General features: G+C 35.9%; 1 long non-coding RNA gene across 1 annotated transcript in view; it reads left to right on the top strand.

Moving 5' to 3' along the window:
• The window catches only part of LOC123587965, a 181,248-nt gene that overhangs the window by 142,073 nt on the left and 21,664 nt on the right, over positions 1 to 17,511 (top strand). The window lies entirely within an intron of this gene.

The following is a 17,511-nucleotide window of genomic DNA, read 5'->3' on the forward strand; positions in this document are numbered from 1 at the left end:
TTGAGTAGGAATAAACATATACTCTCTGATAATTTTTTTCCTTAAAATAAATTCAATAATATGCTTTAGAATGATAAATACTTATATGCCATATTTACCTCTTGTATATAACTGGAGTGTCCCATTGCTTTAACATAAAATCATTTCGTGTTTTTTTTTTTCTATTCTGAGTGTAATTGAAGAATAAATGCCCAAAGATATGTTTTCTTAAAAGTTTATTTGATTTTAACCTGGCTGTGTATTTCTTTTCTGAAATTTCATTGGCATACAAAACATCCAGTGTTTCTAAAAGGTAGAAAATCTTTGTTAAAATAAGTAAGTGTGATTTATTTAAAGATTTGCCCATGTCCTAAAAGATCAAGAGTTGTATCAAAAATACTTAATCGTATGCAACTTGATTCCTGGGACAGGCTTATATTGAAAACATAGATTCATTAAAGTCTGTTGAACTGAATTAATTTACTATTTTTAAATTAATAAATAAATGCCTTTTGAATTTTATCCATTTTACTTATAATTAAAAAATATTAGTATTTATTTATTTTTTGAGAGAGAGTGACAGAGTGTGAGTGGGGGAAGGGCAGAGACAGAGGGAGACACAGAATCCAAAGCAGGCTCCAGGCGCTGAGCTGTCAGCACAGAGCCAGATGCAGGGCTTGAACTCACAAACGGTCATGACCTGAGCCGAAGTCAGACATTTAACCAACTGAACCACCCAGGCGCCCCCCTATTTTGCTTATAATTTGAAAATTCTGCCCGCATTTCTCACTGACCATTTAAATGAGTGTAACAACCATCCATGTGATTGCTATTAGAGTAAAAAAAAAAAGCCTAACATTTAGAAGCAGGAAATTCTGTGTCACAATAGTTCTGTGACTTCACATAAGATGTCCTCCCAGGACTTCATTTTTTTTCATTTATGTAATTGCAATGATGATGTTCTCTTCAACTCTCATCAGGATTGTTACGGTTATTATCCTGGATGGGATTTTGAGCTATTGGAATAAACTTTGCTACAAGGATGATGCCAGTCTATTGGAAAACTATGAAAAAAAAAAAAAAAAAACCCTTTCTACTTCTCTAGCAGTTTGTCTTTCAGCACAAGTATTATTTTTTCACCTCTTACTAATTATCACTTAACTCTTTTGGCACTTTCCAGACATCCACATAACTCTTAAAAAACTTTGGTTGACAATTGGACATAATGCTATCCTGAAATGTGTGGAAAATAGATGGAAATAGATGGGAAAAAATAGTATACACTTATTTTCATGAGAAGCACAACATCAAAATGCTATTTGTTTATTTATTTATTTATTTATTTCAAGAAGAAGGGGCTCACAACTGTACAGTTTTGGAGAACCCATACATTTTTTATGAGATGGTTTGTGTAATAAAACTAAAGTCGGAGGGGGGGCGGGTAGAATTTGAAATATCATTGAAAGTTGTTGGAATGACTAGAATGTGGAATCATGAATGAGTACAATAGCAAGAATAGCCTGTGCTCTATGCAGTGGTCCAAATGGATAGATCGGGATATCACTCCGTGAAAGAAGAAACATTTCTAGTTGGAAGAATGTGAGTACATACTTAGATATATTGAGTATATGTTTGTGGCAGCAGAAAGGTGGTGTCAGTTAGACTCAAAGAACTGAAATCATGGAACTCAGAGACCAGGCCTGGACATTAGCATCATCTGCACTTAGTGGGAGCCAATTCAAGTGTGGCTTGTGAATGAAGACTCCCACAGGAGTGCCAGGTGAGAAAAGAAAAGAATCAGATACCAAGTCTTTGGGAAATCCAAACATATAAAAGATAGGCATGAAAAAAGCCAGTTAAGGCGTTAGAAATAAGAGTAGCTAGGTGAAAATCAAGAGTGTGTTTTGTTACAGTAGTTTTAAAAAAGGACCAGGAAAGAGAGAGATATACAAGGAGGAATGCATTTTAGACATTAAATACAAATGACAAAAGCTGTGTTGTGAATCCAATCAAACACTTACAGTTAATTTAAATAGTAGAATATTCCTGTGTCCAAAGCACTATGAACTAAGGACTTAGAGATACAAGGTGCATTTTAAACAAGTGAGCAGGGAAAACTTATGGAATGACTGAGTGAAGAGCTCAGTAAAAGCGCCCCTTGAAAAGCAAAGATAAAATGGACATAATTATTCAAAAAAAAACTACTTTAGGATTCTGAAAATTGGCCAGAGACATACAACAAATTGAAAAATGTTTATTCAAGAAGTCTTAATGAAAATCTGTAGTCTTTTAGCCTGAGAAGCGTCTACTATTTCCCCTAATACAACTTCACTGTGTGGAGTCCAGGGCAGGTCATGTGCATCTGTACCTTTGCTGCCAAAGAGCCTGATCTGATTTGGTACGGGATGTTAGAAAGATCCATGCCAGGGCACACTGCTGAAAACAACAAACAATCCAGGAACAATAGCTAACAATCTGGAGAGCCAACATCACACCTAGTTTAGTGCCATATTATAGTCTGCAGCAAGTGGCATACCAGCAGATCGGCCATAAGTTTCAGAGGAGTTCTGGGGAATTTGTCTTGATACACTTTCATGTAACCTAGATGGTCTGGATAAGCTTTCACATAACCATGGTGATCTTGAATATTGTGCGTTTATACACGGATCCATCCAAAATCAGGAAATACCAGAGAAAGCCTTAGTTGTCTCTTTGTCTCTGGCTGACTATGAGGCTTTGAGTATATGGAAGTTAAAGGCCAGAGAAGAACTGTAAAAATATTGAACTTAGAATGTGTTTCCAAGACATACACAGATTTGTCAGCAAACAATGGTGCCTACTGGCTGAATGACTTTAAGTACCACTGTTTACTAATTATCAACTGATCACTAAACTATGGCAACCCAAGGGAAACCCCTAGGAATCCGGCTTAAAAAATAATAATAATTATAATAATATTAAAAACAAAAGAGAGGGGTAAATAAAAATAATAATAAAAACTGAGCTGAGACTTCAGTGGCCATTCATTTTGGGGAGGACATACTACTTTGAATTATCCCAAAGGAACAAAAGAAGGATTGATTAGGATCTAGGCTGAAACAATATATTACGTATAGTGTTCAGTTTTCAAATAATAATAATAATAATAATAATAATAATAAGATATAGAAAGAAATAAGAAATTGGAATGTATGCACTTGAAAAAACCAATTTCTGGAAGTGTCCTAATGAGGGATTTAGCAGAGAAAATATTCTTTCTTATATACACAATGGAATCCTGGACAAAGAAGCAAGAGAGAAAAGGCAGAAAATATATTTGAAGTGATGGCTGGCCACTTTCCATATATGATGAACAATTCGCAGGTCCAAGAAAATCAAGAGATTCTCAGTAGTATAAACACAAAGTGATCCACAACTAGATACATTGGATTTAAAATGCTAAAAACCAAAGATAAAATCTTGAAAGCAGCACCTATGTTACTTCTAATGCACTTTATCGATTACAGTGCTCACAAGTACAGCAGGGTTACTAAGCAGTGACTAGTTTCTACTGAAAGCCATTTTATACTCAAATAGTTCCAGAAATTGGTTAAGATTCCTAGTATGCAAAATTAAGACTCTAAAATATTACCAGTACGTGATTTTTTATAGAATTTAACTCTATGTCATGTCTTCAACAAAAGGCCCTCACCAGTTCTTTATCATATGCTTTGATTGACTGGCCTATTACTGGCCCTTCTCAGAGAAATTTCTGTTCTCAATCTATCACTTACTATTGGGAATTGAAACAACTATAATTAGCTGTTAGAACTAGAATAGATAACTGAGCAAATCTGGGATCTGGGGATCTAGAAAACCCCCTGGACTATACTGCCTCAACCACAATCAGAAGGTAGACCTTAATGGGGAAGTGGTTAACAGACAAACTCCAGGACCCAGGTGGCTAACCAAGTTGTGAACATTCTAGGGTATAGGTGTGTAGGACATTGTCAGCTTGAAGGTCCATGATCTGCTGTTCACTAGGATCCAGGATTTTATGTGAAGACGGAATTGCAAAAGTCCGTCAGTGAAAAAGCCGAAGCTGTATGGCTTTCTATAACTTAGACTCAAAAGGCACATGATGTCACTTTTATTTTAGTCTATTGGTTGAAGCAGTCTATAAGCCCGCCTAGATTCAGGGTTCTATAAAGCCTTACCTCTCAATGAGAAGAGTGTCAAATAATTTGTAGCAGTGTTTTATTTTTATAATTTAATTTAATTTAACTTAATTTCTTTTTTCTTTTCTTTCCTTTGTTTTATATTATCAAGTTACCTAACATAGTGTAGTCTTGGCTTTAGGAGTAGATTTCAATGATTCATTATTTGCATATAACACCCAGTGCTCATCCCAACAAGTGCCCTCCTTAATGCTAATCACCCATTTTCCCTCATCAACCCTCAGTTCTTTGTATTTGTCTTCTATGGTTTGCCTCCCTCTCTGTTTTTATCTCATTTTTCCTTCCCTTCCCCTATGATCATCTGTTAAGTCTCTCAAATTCCACATATGAGTGAAATCATATCTTTCTCTGACTTATTTCCCTTAACATAATACCCTCCGGTTTCATCTACATTTTTGCAAATGGCAGGATTTCATTCTTTTTCATCACCAAGTAGTATTCCATTATATATATATATATATATATATATATATATATATATATATACACACACACACACACACACACACACATACATACACCACATCTTCTTTATCCATTTATCAGTTGATGGACATTTGGGCTCTTTCATAACTTGGTTATTGTTGATAGCACTGCTATAAACATTGGGGTGCATGTGCCTCTTCGAATCAGCACTCCTGTGTCCTTTGGATAGATCCCTAGTAGTGCAATTGCTGGGTTATAGGGTAATTCTATCTTTAATTTTTTGAGGAACCTCCACACTGTTTTCCTGAGTGGCTGCACCAGTTTTTATTCCCACCAACAGTGCAAGAGGGTTCCGCTTTCTCTACATCCTTGCCAAAATCTCGTTTCCTGAGTTGTTAATTTTAGCCACTCTGACCAGTGTGAGGTCGTATCTCAATGTGATCTGATTTGTATTTCCCTGATGATGAGCTATGTTGATCATCTTTTCATGTGTTTGTTGGCCATCTGGATGTTTTCTTTGGAAAAGTGTCTATTCATGTCTTCTGCCCATTTCTTCACTGGATTATTTGTTTTTTGAGTGTTAAGTACAGATTTTAGATACTAAGCCTTTCTCTGATATGTCATTTGCAAATATCTTCCCCCATTCTATCAGATGCTTTTTAATTTTGTTGATTCTTTCCTTTACTGCACAGAGGCTGTTCATCTTGATGAGGTCCCAATAGTTCATTTTTGCTTTTATTTGCTTTGCCTTTGGAGACAGGTCAAGTAAGAAGTTGCTGCAGCCAAGGTCAAAGAAGTTACTGCCTGTTTTCTCCTGTAGGATTTTGATGGTTCCTTGTCTCACATTTAGGTCTTCCTTCCACTTTGAATTTATTTTTGTGTATGGTGTAAGAAAGTGGTCCAGTTTCATTCTTCTGCCTATTGCTGTCCAGTTCTCCCAGCACCATTTGCTAAAGAGACTGTCTTTATTCCATTGGATACTCAGCAACTGTATTTTAAATCCACCACAGCCTGCCTTCTGACTTCAATTTATTTACTTTTTCCTTTCATATGTAAATTACACATTTCTTTTCCCAACTCCCGACACCCACTTCTAGTAGCATCAGACTTAAGGTCAGGCCTAGGATCTTATCTTTTTTTTTTTTTCAACGTTTATTTATTTTTGGGACAGAGAGAGACAGAGCATGAACGGGGGAGGGGCAGAGAGAGGGAGACACAGAATCGGAAACAGGCTCCAGGCTCTGAGCCATTAGCCCAGAGCCTGACGCGGGGCTCGAACTCACAGACCGCGAGATCGTGACCTGGCTGAAGTCGGACGCTTAACCGACTGCGCCACCCAGGCGCCCCAGGATCTTATCTTTTAAATTTTTTTTTTTTTCAACGTTTATTTATTTTTGGGACAGGGAGAGACAGAGCATGAACGGGGGAGGGGCAAAGAGAGAGGGAGACACAGAATCGGAAACAGGCTCCAGGCTCTGAGCCATCAGCCCAGAGCCCGACGCGGGGCTCGAACTCACGGACCGCGAGATCGTGACCTGGCTGAAGTCGGACGCTTAACCGACTGCGCCACCCAGGCGCCCCGGATCTTATCTTTTAAATGAGGTCCAGGTGCGGAGGTTCCTTGAGTTTTGTTGTTTAAGTATGATTTATGTCAATATGAATACCTGTGAATTTATAAAATAAGCCATTTTTCCTCATGCTCCCAACAATGGTGAGACAGACTTGGGAAAAACAAAGAAGAACCCATACACAAAGGGGAATAGTGGGAGACACAGCAGTCTCTAGTCCATAGCAATTCTGAAGCCAGCCATGCGGACATGCTAGTTTCTTGATTACGCTTAGTGCTGTTCCCTGAGATTATGTTTTCAATCTGTCTGCTATTTGAGGAGGATGAAAGTCTTGGAAAAACTGTAGCCACAAACTAGATATCCCTTTGTTTAGCAAAATAACGTAATGGATTTTTTGTTTGAGTAGACAGACTTAAATATATGGGAAACTAACTAGGCTGTTGTAATATGAGACCAAAAAAGTAGTCATTGAAACAAGATGTAGATGTGTTTATCACATAATGGTCTCAGTAGTGGTGCAGAACTAGTAAGCTGGCTCAATATCATTGAGGATCCAGATTGTTCCAACTTCTTTAACTGCCATCCTTAGAGTGCCAAGAAAGTCCCAAGAAAGACCGAAAGTACTTACAAAAACAAAGAACACAAAACTCATATACACTGTAACAATCTTCTGTCAGACCCATGGAGGATGACTCTTTGATTATGTAAAATAGTTATGTTTTCACATAGTATTAGTTTTATGGAAAACTGGCTCTTTTAAATTAGATGGAAAATGAATATAAAATTGCATTTAGTATATGATCTTTACTAAGCATACCCATATACAGATACCCTTCCTCATACACAAAAAAATTGAACTAAAATCACTAAAATTCACAGCTATTACCTGTGGGCTGGGAAATTACAGGGATTTAATTTTTTTTTTCTGAAACGAAAGGAAATACTCATCCAAAAATCTTATGGCTGTCCTACTTCCTAATTTTACAAGCCCTTTGGGTATATATAGATACTGGTTTTAAGAGACAATCTATCCTTTTCCTTGTTTGATTCTTTGGGCAGTAATATAACTGGTTAGAAAAAAAAAGTATTTTACAGATGTGATTTTAAATTACTCATGGGCCCTTTCTTTTTCAGATAGATTACTGGAATGCTTTAATGATTGATGACTAGAAGCAAAGTCTGAGTCCCGGTCATAGACCTCATTGCTTTATTGCCCTCGCTGTTTGGTCGTTCCTAAATTAAATCACTACATTAGTGTGTTGAACAGAGACCCACAAAAATGTATATCCACCTGGAATCTCAGAATGTGACCTTATTTATAAGTAGGGTTTTTGCAGATATCATTAATAAAGATGAGGTCATACTGGGTTAGTGTGGACCCTAAATCCAATGACTGGTGCCTTTATAAGAAAAAGAGAGGACACATGGAGACCACACACACAGGGTAGAAGGCCATGTGACAACAGAGGCAGGAGTTGGAGTCATACAACTACTAGACAAGGCAAGGATTGTCCAGAGACACCAGAACCTAGAATGAGTCAAGGAAGGATTCTTCCCTTGAGCCTAAAGAAAGCATGGCCCTGCTGATATTTGGATTTCAAATGTCTAGACTCCAGAACTGTGAGAGAATAAATTTCTCTTGTTTTAAGCCACCCAGTTGTGACAATTTGCTATGGCAACCCTATGAAACTAATATGATTATGTTCCAAAGAAAGGAACGTATTGTATTAAAATTACCTGAGATAAATAACAATATGTGAGAAGCATTTTATAAATATACTATGTATATCATGCTATATATAATGGATTATATATATTTATAATATTACTCATATATGCTTAATAAAAACATAGACTTTGTGATACAAAAATAAATAGATAAATAAATAAAAGCTTAATGTAACTGCTTATCAAAAGATTATATATTTTTTTTTATTTATTTATTTTTTCAATGTTTATTTATTTTTGGGACAGAGAGAGACAGAGCATGAACGGGGGAGGGGCAGAGAGAGAGGGAGACACAGAATCGGAAACAGGCTCCAGGCTCTGAGCCATCAGCCCAGAGCCCGACGCGGGGCTCGAACTCACGGACCGCGATATCGTGACCTGGCTGAAGTCGGACGCCTAACCGACTGCGCCACCCAGGCGCCCCTCAAAAGATTATATTTTGTTAATTATCAACTGCTATGCAAATGCTGGTGATACACAAGTTTATACATTTTAGCTTCTGATCCCATCTATAATATAAATAAGTATGATTTCATTTTCCCCACCCACATTCTAAAACCATCATTAGCAGAGATTAAATTATTCCACATATTTTATACAATTCATCTCAATGAAGGATGAAACTTAAAAACTTGGGCTTATAAATCAGGGGCAATGCAGACAACATGCCACTGAGTAAATATATGAGAGTTCAATATAATTTTCTGTTATCTACATTATTTTCTGGGAATGCAGGCTTAATTACTAAATTAAATCAATTAATTTTGAATGCACATACTGTAAATAATTATAGTCACAATTTGGATACCAATACTGCATTATACAGAATTTATGTTTGCTTTCATTTATTTAATCACTGGTTCTTATTAGAAAAGAACAATGAGGTATTTGGAGTCTAAATGATGTTTCCAGCATGTTTTGAAAAAAGAAAACAGTAAATATTGAAATAATTATGTACGTCTAGAGAATAAGTTTGAAATAATAAATATTTATTGAGTTTTAATTTAATGTATGTAACATTCCAGAACATGTAGTGAGAAAAAATGAAACAGCTTGTATGAAGCCTCCATGTCCAGTAAAATGGAAACAATACCTAAATACTGTAGTATTAAATGAGATACCATAGGAGTGTCTGTCATTTGTTTGCAGATACATTCCCTTCCTTTCATCTGCTCTGCTAATTATCTCAGGGGCTAAATTTCTTCACCCTCTGTGTTCCATGAATGTTGACTTCCAACAAGGCTTGACCAGTGGCAGTCATGGTGGGGAACTGGGAGTTGAGAGGAAGGTATAAACCAAGATATTTTCCGTCTTTACCTCTGTTTCAGTCAGTGGCTTCAGAAGTATCTCTCCTTGGTAGTTCCAGTCCCACTGGGCAGCATCAAGCTCTGTGGCTCCTAATCAAAGAAATCATGTTTAGGAAAAGTACCATTATAGTTATAGATTGCTGTGCAAAACATTAGCTATACACCAATATATGGATTTTAGCTTTTAATTTCCTCTGTAATGCAGTTTGAAAATATTTCTCTCCTTCCTCGACCACGTTCTGAAACCAATTATTACTAATGTGGCATTTTTCCAGGCCATTTATCATTCTAACCATCCCCTCCTTATCTGTTAATGTTCTTTTTAGATATAAATTATTGTTAACAGAATTAAGTCCCATACTTCAAAATTAATGTCAGTACTTCAGGATCTCAATTAATTCCCAATAAAATGAGTAGAAATAATATCATTAGAAATAATATCATTAATATGGAAACCAGTTTTTTTTATCCTCATGCTCCATGATCTTATCCTGTTTCCACTTCCTATTTGTTTCCTTTTTTTAACTGTTCCCTATCTTCTTCTCCTACTTTCTTTCCTTTCCTATAAATAAGAACTATTGCCATCTGTCCTGCCAGCTTAACAGGGTTTCTGTGAAAGCAAAATAAGCATCTGCATCTAATAGTGTTTTGTAAACTGTCAAGAATTATTCGTATATTAGTGTATCATTTTGCACTGGCTTTTCTTTTTCATTTCCCCAGGCATACCAAGATTGATTATTTTTTCTTTGTCTTTTTATTTTTTGTCTAATTTTTTTTTTTTTTTTTGCTGTTAATTTCAAGTTAGATAACATAACATACATTGTAGTCTTGGCTTCAGGAGTAGAACCCAGTGATTCTTCTCTTACATATGACAGCCAGTGTTCATCCCCAAAAGTGCGCTCTTTAATGCCCATCACCTATTTAACCATATCCCCACCCAACTCCCCTCCAACAACCCTCAGTTTCTTCTCTGTATTTAAGAGTCTCTTTATGGTTTGCTTCCCTCTCTGTTTTTATTTTGTTATGCTAAGCAAAATAAGTCCATCAGAGAAAGACAGATATCATATGATTTCACACATATGTGGAATTTGAGAAACACAACAGATGAACATAGGGGAAGGGAAGGAAAAATAAGATAAAAACAGAGAGGGAGACAAATCCAAGACTGATTTTCAATGCTTTTTGTTTTATCCTACAAATGTCTTAGAATACACATTAGTTTTTTGTAAACGGATTTTGATTCTCTTTCTAATTCTGACACAGTTGGCAACTATCTGCTCATACTTTTTACTTCAGCTTTCTACCATCACCTACTTCATTCTCATTAGGTCCAAAAGCAAACTCCTCATTATTGTTCAAAACTGATTTATTGTGCTCTGTTGCCTATCTGCATTTGCTCTGTGAATCCTTTTTTTTCTTTTGATTCCATAGTCTAAAATACTGATATCACTTTTTACTCCATTTTTCTTACACATTTTATTCCTTACCTCCAAACCCCCAGATTTTTAAATTTTTCTTTCATGTCATTTGTCCTTCCTTCCTTTTGCTATTTTCAGTTTTTTCATCACTGTTGTTGATTTTTTTCCTTTTACCATTGTTTTAAGGACTTACTAAATTTGTATTTGTCTGGCATTTATTTCAGTGAAGATCAGGCAGGAAATCACAGTTGATATTTGTTCCATGTGGAAGTTTGAAATGGAATAACATGAGATTGTCAACAGAAAATGTTGACACAACTCAGGATTTAGCAACAGCAGAATGCTGCCACCACCATGTGGGCTGGAGGAAAAGAGAGAGCAGAGTTCAGCCCTGTTTTGTTAATATTGTAACTGAAAGTGCTGAGTTTAATTTTAGGCACCACATTATAAGAAGGATATTGAAAGTTAAGGAGAGGGATATTATGATGGTGAAATGGCTGGAGAGTGTCAAGTGAATAATCACTGAGAAAACTATAATTACTTTGCCTAAAGAATAGGTGGAGTGCTGACAACAGGAAGGATATATCAATAGCTGTCTCCAAATATTTAAAGAATGTTAATGGAAATATATGCACAGTGCTTTTTGTCATACCTAAGAGCTTGGAAGCTTATGACATTGATTTTGCTCAATGTGAAGCCCGATTTTAGAGTATTTAATGCTTCCTCAAAATACACTTTGCCTTGAAATAATGAATACACTATCATAAACATGATATTAGAATACTCACCTATAGGTTGACTTTGAAGCTAAAGAAAAATGTTAGCAATGTGAAGGAGTAAAAACAATATAGCTTCATAAGTTCTTGGCAAATTTTAAGATTTAATATTAGATGGGGAAGAATATCAAATAAGTTCAAAATGGGTCATTAAGATTATCACATGCTACAGAAAATTAAAGATCAAGATAAACCAGGATGTGTTGTTTTTGTTTTTTTTTTTTTCCTTGACAAATGATAGTTTCACCAGTGAAACTTTCATGAGTACATTTATTTGGGCATTTTTGAGTACAAAACTAAGTTGGCAAATAGAGTTATTGGTATAGATCACTAAACTAAGGAGAAAAATAAATCACTATAGGGAAGGAACATCAGTGTCAAATGGACTTTTGCAGGCTACAGAAGTAGCCACTTATGCTTACATACTGTGAAGACAGAGTATTACAATAAAGACAGAAGCAGAGATTTTACTATAAAATAGGATAATTAGGTGATAGAAATGATGCAAAGAATAGTGTAGACAGAGACCTAATCACGCCAGTCAAGAGGGAGCCAATAAAGAAGAAAGTTATGGCTCTAGCAGGAAGATTCAAGTCTCATAGTTCTTAATATTTCCTACCGTAAACAAGGCAAAAAAAGCCAAAGCTCTCCCTCCTATTACTATAAAAAATATCAAAGTTCCACTCGGCTTTATTCACTTCAGAGTGCTTCTGGGTCTTTCAACCTTATTTCACATCTTGTCTTTGCCACCTGTAGTCCTCAAGGATAGACTTAATCTTCTTCCAAGCTCAGGGTCTTTTTGGAAGATCCTTCAGGTTGCAGGTAGGTTGGGTGAACCAGATGTGCCTTTTCTAGACAAAGAAAGGAAGGATGAAGTATACACACACACACACACACACACACACACACACACACACATACATGTCAGGCAAATGTTAGGAAGGGCAGAGTATAATTGACTTCAGTCTTCAATGAACAGAGTTTTTATTTCTGAGAATGGCAGCAGTAGATAAGATTTAGAGTTTGAAGAGAGTTTGGCTTTTGGAAATAGCACTATGAGAAGTGCAGTATAGTTGAGTAAGAGGATTACTGAGCATCACTCAGGAAATGATTGGAAGATAGAAAGTATAACAGCGTAACAAGTCAAAATTTCATGGTTTGGCATTTTCCTCTATTATAATTTACCATGTTTGTGTGAAGGATAAGAATGTAAATAAAATTGGTGTTTAAAAAGCAATGAAGCTTGTTATCAATAGGAAAACAATTTCTTCACAAAGTTTATTTTAAGAGAGACTACGGAGTGAAGAGTTTTGAGAGTTTTGGTAAGGAAGAAAAACAGAAGAAAAGATACACAATATCTTTTTTAACACACAATAGCATATAAGCACACTCAATTTTTTAAAATCAAATAAAAGTACAAGAACATATTTCAAGGCAAACATGAAAATATTCTGGTTACTTTATGTTTTGCCCCACTTCAATTCAGTGAGTCTATTCTGACTTAATTTAACAATAATCTCATGGATTTCTTTACGTAACATTGAGCCTGATAGTTTGGGACATTCCTATAATCCTGTGTAAACAAAAATGGTCTTGATAATTTAGTTTGTTCAGATTCTGTCAGCCTCAAGAACAGTCCCAATACATATAAGTGTGTCTATTAGATTCATTTACATTTAAATTTTCTTTTTAAACTATAACTGTCCAATAGTACACCTTGATATCTTTTCCGTGTGCTCTGGGGAAAGATGACTCTCCTATCAAAAAAATGATTAAAAATATTAATAGTTGTTATATGTGTGTGGTTGAATTGGAGATTTAAAAAATCTTCATTCTATGTCTATTTTCTAAATTATTCTTTGAACATAAATACTTGTTAGAGAAACATGAGTATTTTAATATATGTATATAACATTTTCTCTGTGTGTGTGTGTGTGTGTGTGTGTGTGTGTGTGTGTGTAAACAGGAATGTGAATGATAAATAGATTCTATATTGGAAACTCGCTCAGTAGAACATGACAAAAATGGCAAGAGTTCCGAAATTTTTATTGTACAATGATGTGACCCAATCCGGATGAGTCGAAAGTGGGCTAATAGAATAACAACGGATGATTTAGCAACCATTTAAATAAGTGTGCGGGGACCAGAAGTAGACAGAGTAAGACATTTGTGATTCCAGGAGGAGAAAATCTGTCCAAAATTGTGGAGGATGCGAAGAGTGCTGTAATGATACTGATCGGATTGAAACTCTCCCAGTGAGTTGCTGGTATAAAGTTGAGACAATGAAACTAAAGGCAGGGGAAAGCTAATCCATTCTAGACAGATTATCTACCATGTGCAAAAGCACAGGGATTAGAAACATAAATTAGGACAGATAGGAAAAAAATGATGAGAAATTTGCTTTTTTTCTTACACTTTTGAGTCTGCTCTAAAGATTAAGTAAGACTTTGGGAAATGATACATCTTTCATATCAATCTATATAATTGACTCTGGATAGTCAGAATTACAGTGATAGTTGAATTAGAGTATGTGGCAATGCATTTTTTTATGTTTAAGTGATATCTGCTGATACTCCAAAAGTGTATGATTATTTAGAATCATGGTCATGCTCCAAAAGTAAGAAGTTAAATGTTGTTAACTGACAATTGTGATGTATTTAATTGCTGCCTTCTAAAAAGAGCAGACTAAATAGAGGGAAGCCCTTTTCAAAACTCATTAAAAGAAAAGCATAATTATAGTAACTTCTATTTAGAATATAAAGGCTAATTCCAAAGATCCAAAAGTGTCTGTTGGAATTTATCTTGAAATGTCAGACAATCTGTTATGAAACAATATGGTTGCCTGTGTGAAGAAATATGTTCATGCCAAACCAGTTAGTAGGAAGATCATTAACAAATAGTATAAACAGAGAAGTAAAAAGATGGATCCCCTAAGGAGATGAAGTATTTATGTATCTTGGCTCAGAAATTCACTTGTGTTCAGCCCAACAGGTAGTCCCATACAAAGATACCATCTGCCCAATGAAATAAAACAAATTTTAGGTTTCAAATAATATAGACTACAACAATCCAAATTCATGTGAATGTATAAGAGCATCTTCTCATACCAACTCTAAAGAGAAAAAAAAAATATTTTCCCTTGGGACAATTAGTTAGGATAATGTAGACTCACCCAGAAGAGTAGGCTACATAGCATGTTAGAACATGTGAATGTAAGGGAAATTGCTGAATAGGAGATTGATTAAATATTCCCACCTTTCTACCCTAACTTCCCAGTCCAATTAGACTATAGAACTGAGGATTAAGTTAATCATACTTCTTGGCAGGGTATCATCATGAGCACCCAATGGACCCTCTCTAGATGATTAATTTGATTTTATTCCCATGTAATTCTCTCCTTCATCCCTCATCCTACTGACAACCATTCAGGTAGACTTCATTTGTTCATATAAAATGTGTTTGGTGATGCATGTTTTACTAACACATGGTAAGGTCATTTATAACATATCTCGTATTTCTTTTTTGCTTTTCATTGATATATATATATATATATTTGTTTGTTTGTTTGTTTGTTTGTTTGTTTAATCCATGTGACTAACCTTTTGTCTAACCAGTTACTTTTAACTTTGCCAGTACTGCGATATCCATCCTCTACATTTGCCTAGTGTCCTTCCTAAAGATGGATACCTAGATTCCTATCATATTCTAAATCTTTACCATAAACATTCCTGCAAGGAACATTCTTGTGCTTAGCCCTTAATAGATCTATGTGAGAGAGAGAAAAAAATTGTATTTGTATGGTGGAATTGCATGTTCATGAGATAATAGATTATTTTATTTTTAGTTGACTCTTGCCATATTGCTTGCTAAAATGACTACAACTGTTGACATTGCTGGAAGGTAAAATGAATGTTTATATATAAATCAACGTTCCCACAAATAACATTATCCAGTTGTCTGATTTTTTTCAAATAGGTGGAAAAAGTGTGAAGTATGTGCTTTCTCCTTTTCTACCTATTTCTTTTTTTCCCAATTAGTAATAAATATGATTGTTTCTTCATATACCAGTTAACCTTGTGGTTTTACTCTTTAGTAAATTACCGAATTGACAGATTTTACATTCAATTAAGAATGTCTCGGGGCGCCTGGGTGGTGCAGTCGCTTAAGCGTCCGACTTCAGCCAGGTCACGATCTCGCGGTCCGTGAGTTCGAGCCCCGCGTCAGGCTCTGGGCTGATGGCTCAGAGCCTGGAGCCTGTTTCGGATTCTGTGTCTCCCTCTCTCTCTGCCCCTCCCCCGTTCATGCTCTGTCTCTCTCTGTCCCAAAAATAAATAAACGTTGAAAAAAAAAATTTAAGAATGTCTCAGGGGGCCCCTAGGTGGCTCAGTCAGTTAAGTGTCACCCTTTGGCTCAGGTCATGATGTCGTGGTTTGTGCGTTTGAGCCCTACATTGGACTCTGTACTGACAGCTCAGAGCCTGGAGCCTGCTTCAGATTCTGTGTCTCTCTCCCTCTCTGCCCCTCCTCCACTCACACTTTGTTTCTCTTTCAAACTAAATACACATTAAAAAAAGAAAAGAAAAGAATAATAATGTCTTGGTAATATGAAGCATTGAAGATAATTCTAAAGGAAGGTAGAAAGAATGTGAATATCGGTGAGAGCCTCATTATTTAAAACAATGCAGAGCCAAAGAGGATTCATTGCTCAGTAGTTGAATTACACTTCCCCAAGTTGGGAACCCTATTCTGTGCCCTACCAGTTATATCATCTTTGCACATGTGGTGGCGTTTTCTCATTTGAAAAGTAGGCATCATATTAGTACCCACTTCACAGAGTCCCTGGGAAATTATATTAAATAATATAGAGAAGAGACTGAAAAAACAAAGCTCAGTCCTCACGAGCATTCAATAAATGAATGTTTTAAGAACCATTTCCTCTCAATTTTCCATTAATAAGTTTAGATTTCTTTAATTTTGTACAGTTTTACCACATATCGTTATTAAGCAAATTAAATATTAATGAAGGGAAATAAATTCCATTCAAATGAACTCCAGATATTCATATCAGACCCCTTTGGCCATTTTGCTATGTACATATTCTGTCTTTCATAGCTCAGATGAACAAAGTTCACATGGAGACATGAACTGAGAAACCAAAAACCTGTTCTGTCAGCATCCTCCCTACATTTGTGAGATGTTCTGATTAGATGCTTTAAAAGGTTACCAGGACAACGGATGCTATCTTAAAAGTTAACTAAATAATGTACTCCAGAAAGGGAAACCATTACCAGCCATTTGTGAATTCATGTATCTCACTCTCCCCTCACAACCATGCTGCATTTATCTTCAGCCATTTTTCAATATGTAAGCAAAACCTTAGTTGCAAGTGTTAATACTGCTTGTGTTCCTAATTAGATGAAATTTGCTACTTCTAGCTACAAATTTAGTTAAAAATTCTCATGTATTATCATGCTCATAAGTGAAATGTGTTCAGGGAAAACCATATAGAATTATGAACAATCCTACAAAAATCTCTTTACATGATCATATGAGAAGCTGTGGGAATTAAAAAAACTATTGTACTTTTAATCAGGGTGAAAGCTTTTTTCCTCTGCATTAGTAGAAAAAAAAACTGTTGAGAAAGCTTTGTCAAAGAAACATATTTTGGGGTGCCTGGGTGGCTGAGTCAGTTAAGCATCTGACTCTTGATCTCAGCTCAGGTCTCCATCTTAGGGGCATGAGTTCAAGCCCTGCACTAGGCTTTGTGCTAGGCGTGGAACCTACTAAAAAAAAGAAAAAGAAAAAAAAAGTGGGGCAACTGGGTGGCCCAGTTGGCTGGGCAACTGACTCGATTTCAGCTCAGATTATGATTTCATGGCTGTAGGATCAATCCTCACGTCTAGGCTCCAATCTGAGCATGGAGACTGCTTGGGATTCTCTCTCCCTCCTCTCTCTCTGCCCCTCCCCTCTCTGCTCACACTCTTGCACTCCCTCTAAGCAAACAAACAAACAAACAAACATTAAAACAAACATTTTAAGGCCAAGAGCTTAAACAAAAGTGAAATTTAATCTATTGTCTCAAGGTTTTAGAGC

This window comes from Leopardus geoffroyi, chromosome D3, assembly GCF_018350155.1.
Source record: "Leopardus geoffroyi isolate Oge1 chromosome D3, O.geoffroyi_Oge1_pat1.0, whole genome shotgun sequence".
Classification (NCBI taxonomy): Eukaryota; Metazoa; Chordata; class Mammalia; order Carnivora; family Felidae; genus Leopardus; species Leopardus geoffroyi.